General features: G+C 38.5%; 1 long non-coding RNA gene and 1 pseudogene across 1 annotated transcript; both read right to left on the bottom strand.

Moving 5' to 3' along the window:
- Positions 1-128: 128 nt before the first annotated feature.
- Positions 129-4,115, bottom strand: LOC100638963 (uncharacterized protein K02A2.6-like; annotated as a pseudogene).
- An 840-nt stretch (positions 4,116-4,955) lies between these two features.
- On the bottom strand, positions 4,956-5,553 carry LOC109583697 (uncharacterized). Its single transcript, XR_002185671.1, has 3 exons — positions 5,203-5,553; positions 5,136-5,144; positions 4,956-5,091 (listed from the first exon to the last, which is right to left on the bottom strand). It is a non-coding gene; the product is annotated as an uncharacterized LOC109583697 (long non-coding RNA).
- Between the last annotated feature and the right edge of the window lie 7,474 nt (positions 5,554-13,027).

Here is a 13,027-nt window from a genome sequence, read left to right as displayed (position 1 = left end):
AACACAACATATGTACAACAAGTAAATACATAGTAATAATGACAATAACAGAATATTGTAGTTACGTGGACATGTACATGAATCCATAAATGTCAAAGCACCATTATCACACCCCTCCCCCTATAAATTCAACGTACATAGGGTCCAATATCCACTTGAGTCCTTGGTCTAGTTGATCTGCGTAATGGTAGTGGATCTGGAGGAACTGGGGTTTCTGGAATTGGGAGTTCTAAAGGTGGATTTTCAGGCGTAAATGTGAAATTGTCAGTATGGTCAAAGTCAGATTGACTATCTGTCTCAACGTGACGAACTCTGAGATGATTGATATGTCGGCGAAGGACAATCCCTTGATCAGTTTCAATGTGGTATGAGACACGACCTGATACTTTTGTGACAGTTACTGGAATCCAATTTGGAGAGCCGGAGAAATTCTTTGCAAATAATTTGTCACCTACTAAGAAGGAACGAGTACGTTGCTTTGGTTGAGGAATTTTGTCCTGTTTCTCCTTCACTTTTTATAGTCATGTCAGGACGAGCTAGGTCCATAATGGTTCTCAAGCGTCTACCCATTAGCAACTCCAATGGAGAGAGGCCTGTAGTACACTGAGGGGTTATCCGATATTGTAGAAGGAAATGAAAAATATGAGTATTCATTGGTTCATCTAGTTTCTTAACAGCTGATTTGAATGTCTGAACAGCTCGTTCTGCCAGACAATTTGATCGAGGATGATATGGCGAAGTTAGGGAGTGATGGATACCATTCTTACTCATAAAGTCTTTAAACTGATGACTAGTAAAAGCTGCTCCATTGTCTGAGACTAATTGTTCAGGCAATCCATGCATAGCAAATAGCTTTATTAGAACCTGAATAGTGGCTTCAGCTGATGTAGAACTGACAATCTCTACTTCTAGCCGTATGGAATGTGCGTCAACAATAATGAGAAAAGTTTTGCCCATTAAAGGACCAGCATGATCTATATGGATCCTAGTCTATGGAGAGGATGGACATTCCCAGGGATAAATTGGAGCTTGTGGTGGAGTAGGACAAGAAATCTGGCAAGTGACACATTTTTTCACTTTGTCTTCAATGTCTGTCTTTGTCTAAGCCTGGCCACCACACAAGTTCGAGCAAGATTCTTCATGCGACTGATGCCTGGGTGTGTATCATAAAGTTGGGATAGTATAGAGGGACGACCATCAGTAGGTATAACTTCTCTAGACCCTCGGAGTAAACAGCCATCAATAACACTCAATTCATCATAACACTGGAAATATGGCTGCAGAGGTTTCATCAGATATCCAGCCAGTTTGTACTAGTTTGCACACACGGGAAAGAACTGGGTCACTAGCTGTCCACTCTTTGATTGTAGAGGCATGGACAATGGTGTCTGAAATGTGATGTAGTAGCAGGACTACATTGTGAGGCATAGGAACTGACTTTGGTTGCTCAGGTAAAGAAAGTCTGCTAAGAGCATTTGCATTAGCGAGTTGATATCCTGGCTTATGCTTCATCTCATAAGAGTATGCAGCTAGAGTGATAGCCCAGCATTTGATACGGGATGAAGCTAGAGCTGGAATCTGCTTAGATTCACTGAGAAGTTACTGCAATGGTTTGTGATCAGAGTGTAATGTAAAATGTCTACCGTATAAGTAGTCATGAAATTTCCTCACTCCAAAAATGATTGATAGGGCCTCTTTTTCTATTTGAGAATAGTTCTGTTCTGTACTGGACAGGGTGCAGGTGGCAAAAGCAATTAGTCGTTCAGAACCATCTGCCATCCAGTGACTCAGCACTGCTCCTATTCCATATAAAGAGGCGTCACTTGACGGAATGAGAGGTTTGGTGTCATCATAATAGACCAGGAGAGAATTAGAATGTAGAAGTGATTTGACTTTCTTGAATGATTCTGCTTGAGATTGGCCACATTTCCACTAGTATTATTGTGGAGAAGTGAATGTAGAGGTGCTATCGTGGTACCTATGTCTGGAAGGAACTTGTGATAGTAATTAAGTAAGCCTAGAAATGTTTTCAGCTCAGTGCCATTGGATGGAGCTGGGGGAGCTTCTTTAATGGCTCTTATCTTAGCTTCAGCTGGGTGAAGACCATCAGCAACATTGACATGTCCCAGATATTGGACAGAGGGAGCCATGAAAGTACATTTGGACCGTTTAAGCATAAGATCCGATGGCTCCAAATGTTTTGACACCAGATCGAGGTTTCGTAAGTGCTCAGTATCTGTCTTTCCAGACATGAGGATGTCGTCTAAGTAGACGCATACTTACGGAATATCTTTGAGGAGGTTATCATTATCCTCTGCAAAATTGAAGGAGCTGTAGAGATGCTAAAAGGCAGGCGATTATATTGAAAGAGTCCTCTCTGGGTATTAATGGTAGTATACGTTTTAGACTCTTTGTCTAGAGGAACTTGTAAGCAGGCATGTTTCAAGTCTAATTTGGAAAAGGACTTGCCTCCAGAGAGTGCAGCGAATAGATCATCGACTCTCGGGAGAGGATAGGGGTCAGGAAACAGGAGTGGATTGATTACTACTTTATAGTCACCACAGAGACAAATGGATCCATCTTCTTTGACAATCAGTACCACCGGTGCTGCCCATTCGGAATGCTTGACAGGAGTGATGACCTCCAGCTCTTCCAGGTGTCGCAACTCTTAAGCCACTGTATCCCTAAGAGAATGCGGAACTGTTTGTGAACGATAGAAATGAGGTCAAGCTTGAGGATCGACATGGAGCTTTGCCCCAACATCTTTCAGTTTCCCAAGCTTTGGACAGAACACTTCTTTATGTGTCTGCATTACGTCATCCATGGAAGAAAAAACATTAACTTTTAAGTCTGACCAATTCAGCTTGATCTTTTCCAGCCAGTTTCGTCCTTACCAGTCTGGCTCCTTGGCCAGGGATGACTAGCAAGGGAATTGTAACTTGTTTTGTACAGTGACATCTACTGTACCAATCGGACGGATCTTTTCACCTGTATAAGTGGACAAAACGACATTAGATTGTGTAAGGGGGGTTATGCATGACACACGTTTGTGTATGTCTGTTCACTAATGAGAGATAGGGAGGCTCCTGTGTCCAGTTCCATTGAGAGGTCTGGACCATTCACTTTCATTCTGAGTACAATAGGTTGGACATTACCAGGTAGAGTGAACAAAGGATAATCTTGGGAGTCCTCTAGAACAGTAGCTGAATGGTGAGAATTTGGTTTGTGGTCTAATAAATGGGCATTGTATTTCAATGGGGTCTTATTAACAGATCTGGATGGTTTCTAGTGTGACTGGTTGTTGTGATCTTTTTTTAGAGCTACGGCAGACCTTTGCTAGATGAGCTTCTTTACCACAGCTGCGACAGTCAACATCTTTAAAACGACAATGGGTAGCATAGTGCCTACCACCGCATCTGTAGCATTCAACTTCTTTCGGTGTCTTGTGTTGCTCCCTTTGATGTTTCATTTGATTTACTGGAGCTGAGAGAGCTGTTTTGACAAATCTTGTGCATTTTGTGATGCCAGTTCCACTGTCTGCGCCGTCTTGATTGCCAGCTCATAAGTCAGCCTGTCTTGTTCTTGTAGCAAGCGGGTTTGTATTCTAGAATTGTTAATACCACAGACAAGTTTATCACGAATCATTCCTTTTCAGGAGTCCCCCAATTCACAATGCTCCCCAATTGCACGAAGTGCTGCCACATAGGCAGCTACTGACTCCTGCTAATGTCTGACTCTTGTGTGAAAAGTATATCTCTGCACAATCCTAGAGGGTTTAGGACTGTAATGCTCCCTGAGTTTGCTTTACTTCATCAAATGAGGCATTGAGTGGAGTTTGTGGTTGAAATAGTCCCCTTAGGAGTTGATACGTAGGTGCATCGCACACAGTAAGGAACACCACTTTCATCTTGTCCTCTTCTGTGATGCCATTTGCTAGAAAGTAGAACTGTAAGCGTTCCATGTAATTAGTCCAGGTTTCTTTTGCTGGATTGTGTGCAGACATCTTCCCATGAGTTGCCATGACCGTTTACCTCATCGCCAGTGTAATGTTGGGAACCAGGAATGGAATGGTATAGTAACCAGTAGTTGAAGTAGAACACAAAAGTGTGAAAGAAGCACAGCACGCGTATCTCAGGAATGTGAGAATGGCAAACTCGCTAGGTTCAAAGAGGACTTAAAATGAGAATGGGAATAATAAAGTAGAAGGAAGAAATGAACAAACGAACGAATGAACAACAAATACAGTAAAAGCATGCACTTATATACTAAAATCATAATACATCATATGTCATATTGACAGTCTGCCTATAAATAGAAATAATAATGGCCACAGTAAGGATAACACAAGTAACAATATGAATAATAATATCAATGATAACAATAGTAACAATAATAATACATGCATAATGATCAACACATAACATATGTACAACAACAATGAATACATAGTAATAAGAATAATAACAGAGTATTGTAGTTACGTGTACATGTACATGAACGCATAAATGTCAAAGCGCCATTATCACACATGTGTCCTCACATGTCTCTGTCTCCTCCTTTGTCTCTGTTTCTTGTCCCGACTTCTCATTACTCGCCCTCCTCTCCCCCGGCCCTCCTCAATGAGTTCCAACTGCCCTAATTTACAATGGCATAAAGCCTTTAATTTACATGTAAAATATTGTTTATTTTGTAAAGCTGGCCTGAACTGTTTCAAGTCTTCAATTAAGGAATGTGAATTTAAAGTACAAATAATTTTAACTATTGTCTAATTACCTAAGGACCTTCCTTCTTCTTGCCTATTTGTTGTAAATAGCACTAACTAAAATGGAATGCAAAATTACTTTTTATTTTAACAGTCCATCTTACAGTTGCTTCACAACAAAAATTGTCACACAATCACAGATGTAAATAAACTTACTTAAGCTGTTTAGTTTTATTAAAAATAATGTCATGTATAGTTGTATGTTTCACCTTTCAACCTTACCATTCTCCTTTCGACTGTCTCCACTCTCCTCTTTGTCTCTGTCCACATTTTCCTTTGTCCTCTCTTCCCTGTCTCCTTTTTCTCTTTCACCCTTACTTCTTTTTCTGCTATAAATACAATTATTTTTTGCTTTTAATGTACAACATCTTACCAAGTTCATCTACCAAAAACAAAAGGCATTATAGTTATCACTATAGGGTTACACATTCCCAACTTACCATCAGATGGATGGATCTCAATGAGGACATCCTCTATTGGGGCAGCCATTACTTTTTGATTTTGAACTTACAGTTTCAGGTGTCTTATATTATATCCTAAAGGTCACAGTTGACACTTGGTGTTCTTTGATTGGCTGTGAATGACGCATTGACTTCTATTTCGGTATTCTCCTCCCACACATTTTTATTATCAGTCCTCTCACCTGTACAGATAAACACAAATCACCTGCATAATAACTTAGTGACCAACTTTCTCTCGGCCTTTTCTTTTGAGTTAGTAAGTTTTAAACAAAAAAGAGTGTTTGTGTTTATGTTGACGTCTCACACACATACTATTTCAAAACATTTGTTTTCAAAAAAGGGGATCCATAGTTTGTATGTCTTAGTGTTACAAACGAATTCCTCTCCTTTAGGGGATCAATGGTTTGAATATTTGGCATTCAAACTATTTCCACTCCTGTTTCAGGGGATCAATAGTTTGAATGTTTGGCATTCAAACTAGTTCCACCTGTTTCAGGGGATCAATAGTCTGTTTATTGTAGACAAACTAGTTCCTCTCCTATTAAAAGATGATCAATAGTATGTGCATTACACAAACTCATTTCTGTTATTCATTTACTGATTACATGGACCAGTTCTTCTATTATGACCGAATTAACCACAATTACCAATTTTTTTGTGTTGTAGGTGATTCTAAAGATTGCCCTGGAGAATGTGGTACTTCCATCTCCATTGCGAGGTCTGGTGGAACATGTACACCTGGTGTTGATTGTTGAGATGATCCTGCTGGTCAAGGTGCATCAGGAAGTGGGCAAGTTACATCTTTACATTTGTATCTGCAAAACGATCTTATCTTTTTCTAAAGGTACTATTTCCTTTCACTTGACTTACCCTTTGGTGGTAATACATTAGGTAGATCATCTTCCATTATTTGAGTGTCCTCTTTCAGCAAATTGAATTGTGTGACTGGGCCATCTACAACTTGTCTGGCTGCAACTAAACCAGGTGAGCTCGCATTTACAACAGTGTTGAAAGCCTTTGATGCCTTTTATTTTCTTGAATAATGTAGCAAAGTAACTTGACCAGTCAAATGTTTCTACAATGAGTTCACCATTGCTACTTCCTACCAGTTGGGCTTTGTTAACAACAGATGATTGTTCTACAACCTGAACGAAGTCATCCAATGAGTCGACCTCTGATGTACGGAATTTTTGCTTTAATAGTCCAAAGCAGCAGTCTGGAGAAAATTTTGAGTCCAACTGGCAAAAAGGATATTGAAATGGGTGCAGAGTCCCGACATGACTCTCCATAAGAGGTACTAAAATAAATGAAGAATTACATTTAAAATGTTCATTATTGTGCATGTATTATACTTACTTTAATAACTGTGTTATTTTTATTTTGCCCTGTGCAGTTGTCAGCATTGAAATGGATATTGACTGAGTTGAGGCCAAGATTCTTCAACTAAAAATGTACCATGCTTATGACAGGATTTGCCCCTTTACCAGTGTCGAATGATTCATCGATCAAGAAATTAACCTGCTGAGGGATAGCTTCACAGCACACACCAAATATGCCACATTTCCTGGGAGTAAGCAAATAAATTGGGCCTGCTTGTAGTGGACTTGAAGGATAGTGAACCTTTAAGAAAGTAAGTAAGCTCTATACACTTTAATATCATAAAATGTTACCTGTTGTGGATAACCGAAGCTATAATGTGCTACGATATTAAACATAGCAAGTGGCCTTGTTAGTGGGGGATTGTAATTGTATGCCGCATCAGTATACAGCCCTTTTAACAATAATTGTGCCTCTTTTAATACATCCTTATAGTACTCCCTTTCCTTTTTAAGAAGGCTTCTGTGATCTAGTGCCTTTTGCATTGCCTGAAATGCTAAATGTAATACTTGTGTTATTACAGTACTAACTGACCTCAGTTATCCTTTCATCTGATTGCATGTTAGCACTTCTTATAATGTATTCACTTCTCTCTTTACAAATGGCATAAGTCAGACATAGGCAGGTAGCATTGCCACAACATGTTGAATGTTGTTTCAGCACATGCTTTGACATGAAGCTCGGCATACTCTAAGTATACCAGCCTTTTAGATATACTGCATGGTAAAAACTTATTCTCTTAACTTTCTATTCCAGGTATTCTTCCAGGAATACTATTACCATGGACTTCAGTGTAGTTTATGAGGAACACAAGAACCCAGAGAATATCATCATAAGTGAAAGCATGGTTTGGCAGCATTTCCATGAAGTCTAATAAAATTAAGTATGTAACAATTAATTTGCAAGTCTCATACTTAGGCATTAATCCATTGATTTTGTAGTTTTTCTTTTGCCACATGCATGTAGCTTTAGAAATGTTACTCTACATATCTAGTTCAAAAATATAATTAATTTTGTGTTGTGCCACTCATAGTTACAAACCTTATGACCGTGATCCATGAACGTCAAAAATTGCCTCTTTCATTCTGTCTCCTGTGGTTGCCAGTTTACAATCCCCCCATGGTAGATGTTGCTACCATTTGACTCATAATAGCAATCTCTTGAACAGGCTTTGCCATGGCTTGTATGTCACATTTATATGTTTTTATGGAAGAGTGACTGAACAGTGCATAGCAATTATCTGAGCAACCACATCCATGTTTAAATAACTTTGATAATTCTTCTTCCTCCTGTAGGTCTTCCTTCCTCATGTCATCACAAGAGTGAGTAGTTAAAGTAGCTGGAGCATCAGGCGTCACTGATACTAATTGAAGATCTGATACTTGTAGCTCCACAGCCACCTCAGGATCAAACAGAGGCAGATCAACATCTTCATCACAATCTTCTATCTCTTCCTCTTTCCTTTCCTCTTTCTCTTCTTCCATGTCTTTTACTGCTTCATATTCTGTCTCTATCAATTAACAAATACACTGTATGACTAAGTTTTATATAATAATTTAGTGCATTTATACAGGTGATGGAATGTCATTGTTGTGATAGCTAACCGCTATTCACAGTTAGTATGTAAAAAGTGTTATAAATAAGCTTAACACTAGTTTCATCTCCAAAGTAGTCCCTAAGAACTGAAGCAACGTAATCACTGTCTCAAGGACCTATTTCTTCATTTAAGAAATATTAAGATGTATTTCTTAAGGTAATGTCCCTTGAATGCAGGCTCATGTACAAGTGCTATGATATGTCATTACATGTACATGTAAGGTCTGTTCCTTTAGATCTTATGTACATGTACATGCATCTTAATCTTCTTCATCCTCAAGATGTACTTGTACTTTTATTTTATTTATTTTATTCTATTATTGTCCTGGATAACACCCATGCTACCTTTGATGCATTAAAGCCCTTCGTTTTTATTCTGTGTTTGTTCCGTGTAACATTCTTCATGCACAATCAAGGTAAAATGTCAAAGGGCTTATAAGTCAGCAAAGAAGGCTTTGCTACCCCTGATTTTGTTATTAAATAAAAGGATTTTGTTTATATTACATGTTTGTGATAAAAAGAATTTCGCCCAGTAAAGATTTTTCATGATTATAAGCCCATAGCTCAAAATGATAATTCCTGCAGATAGCCTGGCTTTCTCATATTGGGTCACAAATAGTTATAATTGAAATGACAAAAACTATGCACACATCGAAATTAATGAATCATTTGTGGGCTTGTGAAATTGGATATAATAGGTGACATTTGCTGCAGGGACACACTTAGTGGTAAGAGCAATAATCAGATGAGTTAAAATTGACTAAACATTGATCTTTAAAGAATGATTTGACATGGGCTATCACAGTAGCAGAAGAGAGGTTGGAGTCAATTACTGGTAAAAAGTTCCAGAGTCTGGGGAGTCGATACAAATAGGAATGGCGCACTTTACTCAACCTTGAATATTTATAAACAAGCACAGAGCTGGAGGATGATCTGGTTGAAGAGTTGGAGAAGGATACATTCTGTAATATGTCAAACCTAGAAGACGGATTGCTGACACTTTTCACAAAAAAGGAGATATCATTAATTTCAAGGATCATTATCAGAGGCAGCACGTGCTGTCTAGGGTAATTAAATGGGATTTATAATCCATCTTATAGTCATTCCATACATATTTTGTCGCCCACCTCTGGACACGTTCCAAAAGATTGATATCTTTAATACTTGATGGCCTGCATATTAACTGACAGGAGAGTAATTGAGATGTAATCAAGTGTAAGTATAGGGCTCGCTTCACGTCTGTAGTTAAGGAGTGAGAGAAATGTCTCCTGATCAAACTCGAAGTCTTATAGGCCTTGGAGACAATATAAGTTATATGCCCTGACCAGGTCAGGTCACTGGACAGGTAGACCCCAAGATCTTTGTACGAAATGTGTTGTAGAAAGTGGTCCATCACTGATAGTGTACAGTGCAGGAAGTGCATCAAAACCATATGTGCAATCCTTAGGATAACACACTTCTCATTAAACGCCATATGATTGTCAATACACCACTGACTTAAATAGTTTAAGTCGTCCTGTAATGAGCAACAGTGTGCTGTCTTCACTTGACATGAGTGAACACATTTAGTGTCATCCACAAATAACAATAACAAAGAATTCCTTACAGAGCTTAGAAGGTCATTGAAAAATAGTGAAAACATAAAAGGACCTATAATGCTGCCTGGGGTACACTAGATAGGACCCAAGAGGAGAGGATAGACTACCATTGATAGTAACTTGTTGAGTACAATTAGTGAGGTAGTTCAGCAACCAGTTGAATATTTGCCCATTGATCCCAAGAGAACGCAGTTTAGACAGTAAAATGTCATGAGAGACTGTGTCGAATGCTTTCTTTAGATCAAGATAAGCAATGTCACTTGCTAACCAGTTGTCAAGGTTATCAGCAATGCCGTGTAGCATAGTAATGAGTTGTTGTTGCGTAGATCTCCCCTTAACAAAACCAAATTGTGACACTGAAATAGCTGGAGCCACAAAGGACATTATATGATCAAACACAAACCTCTCCAGGATTTTACAGAGAGAGCATAAAAGAGAGATAGGCCTATAGTTCTTTGCGGATGATTTGTCTCCAGATTTGTGTACTGGAGTAATGAGCAGCACCTTCCATTCTTGGGGTATGGACCCATAAAGCAGGAATTGAGAAAACAGGAATTGTATTAGACGAAATAAAGCTGAGGCACATCTTATTAGAAGCAATGGTCCAATCATATCAATACCATTGGATATTGAAGGATTCAGCAAGCCAGAGCTAGGTACACCTCTTCAGGAGAAACGGAAAGCCGTTTAATGTAGGCTTTTGGAGTGGGTGTTGGTAACCCTATAGGGGAAGGTAACAATGAAGTGTTTGTAAGAAAAACTTGTTAAATAGGTTTGCCTTTTGTTGATCAGATGAGACAGAAACAGGGTTCAAGGTCATGTGTTGGAAATTGACTAGAGGAAGAAAAGGACTTAAGATAGTTCAGGAGACCAGCAATAATTTTTAGGGGAAGAGCATGATATCAATTTTGCCTCAAAAGAAGTTTTCAGATGAGAAATATGGATACCTAGTCAGACTTGCAGTGTGATATCTTCACTGCCCGCTTGTTGGTAGGACATTTTTGTTGCCACCTCCGAAGTGTGTGAAGGCAATTAATTTTGTCTTGTTTCGCTGGTGAACCATTTAAGGTGGAAAGGGAGACGGATCTTGACCGTGGGAGTGAAAAGAGAGACAGCCTTAATAATGGCTTTACGAATTGCTGACCAAGTAGTTTCAATGTCAGCAGAAGCATAGCAACTAGTGAAATTGTATGGAAGGAGAAAGTTACACATACCATCAAAGTCGCTAACGGAGTAATTGTAAATAAAGCGAGTAGTCCTAGTAGGTGGAGAAGAGATAGAGGATGCCAGACACAGCTCGATAGGATAGTGATCTGAATACAGGTACTTATCAGAGAAGACAGAAATGTCCGAGATCAAGTGGGAAGAGTTTGTGATGACAATATCTACAACTCAACCCCTATTGTGAGTAGGGACTGATATCTCCTGAGTAAGATTATTACAGAAAACGAAATCACAGAGTTTAGAAGATGACTCTAAGTTGCATCACAGTGTGGGCCAGTCTATGTCTGGGCAGTTAAAGTCTCCCAGGACAATGACTGACCCAAAAGAGGAAAAAATGAAATCTAAATAATCAATTATTGAATTAATGTGTATGGAGTCAGAGGAAGAGGAGCATAGACCACACAAATACAGTACTGCTATATCAGCAATGTCACCACCTCTAAGTTGGTAGGTGATTGAACTCTAGTAGCAGAGAAAGTTGTTGAACAAAGCCAGTAGCTTCAGCGTAACCATGAAGCCTTGAGTTAACATATGTGACTTGATATGAGAAAACCAGGCTATCTGCGAGAATTATCAATTGGAGATATGGCTTTCCAAATTTGTGACAGTGGCACCTTATCAAAACACAGATTTTATTAAAAATGTATTGCATAAAAAATTTTCTTTCATTTGATACCAAGTTTGCCTGGAAATAAGTTAAAAGAGGTATTTTACAGACCTTCCTTTTTGTTGTTCACCATGTAAATAAAGCAAGATATATGATAAAAATGGCTGAAATTCAATTACTTCTACTTTTTGCGTAAATGATCATAACTCAGCAATAGATGTATCAAATGACATTGGACAAAGACCAAAAGGAAGGAAAAACTGTGCTTAATGAAGAGGAGCAAAAATCTCAATTTTCTATTTTGGAGCAGATAGCCTGGTTTTCTCATATCAGGTCACATATAGTCCAGTGCCTCTCACTCTTATGGAAAAACAGGCAAGAGCACTGCTTATTAGCTTCCTTATTTTCTGCAAGATAACTTGCTTCAATTAAGGTTCCCCTGCAAGACAACTTGCTCAACATTAAGGTTCCCCTTAATGTACAAAGCGGAACCATTTGGCAAGTGAAGTAATGCATGTTTAGACAGAGTAGATTTTACATCTCCGGAAGAATTAAACTTAACAAATAATGGACGAGGTTTGTTTAGTTGTTAATCGTATTTACTGACTCAGATAGTCCTTGATTGATATTTCTGTCACTGATGGGTCGGCTGACTCAATACTAGAACCAGAGTCTATCATTGTACATTGTCCCATAATGGTGCTCAGAAAGACATGAAGAAAGTTTTTCAGTTGTAAGTATTACCTAAAACTGAAGATCGAAGGTAATATATTGTAACAAAATGTAATTTAGCATGCCTCTTTTTTGCTAACAAAATATAATAGCACTAAAATTGACATGTGTGATACTTAAAATCTCTGTCGCCTATATGGTGGAAATAATAGGACAGTGCATATTGTCCTGCTGTTGCACAAAGTTCGAAGAACCATTGCAAGAAAATGTTTCAGTAGATATCGTGCAGGATAGTGACGAAGTCCATCACAAGTGTTTTCATGATCGGTGCTGTTATTCTGCAGAGAAAATAAATAACCGAGGACAAAAAAGTAATGATTACTTTTATAAATCAATAAGAGTGGAGGGAGCACACAAAACAAATGAGAGCTGTGAGACATCAGACATGCCAAATGTACTAGAATGTAAACTGGTCAAAGGAATATAGGAGAGTGAGACAAATAGAAGAAAGAAGTGAGGAAAACCTTAGTTGCCATGGCATACTTGAACACAAAGAAAAAAGTCACCTGTGTAATATAACAACCCAGACTTCATTACTTTCAAACAGCGAACTAATAAGTAAACCTCACTGAAGAACAATTATACATGTAGTCGCTGTCAAATCCATTAAACTATAAAATTATCCCATTGAACCAGTTAATGTCACTCTTGAACCCTGACATAAAAAAAG

This window comes from Amphimedon queenslandica, unplaced genomic scaffold (assembly GCF_000090795.2).
Source record: "Amphimedon queenslandica unplaced genomic scaffold, v1.1 AMPQUscaffold_13517, whole genome shotgun sequence".
Classification (NCBI taxonomy): Eukaryota; Metazoa; Porifera; class Demospongiae; order Haplosclerida; family Niphatidae; genus Amphimedon; species Amphimedon queenslandica.
Note: the sequence above shows the minus strand (reverse complement) of the source record. Positions and strands in the feature narration are given on the sequence as shown.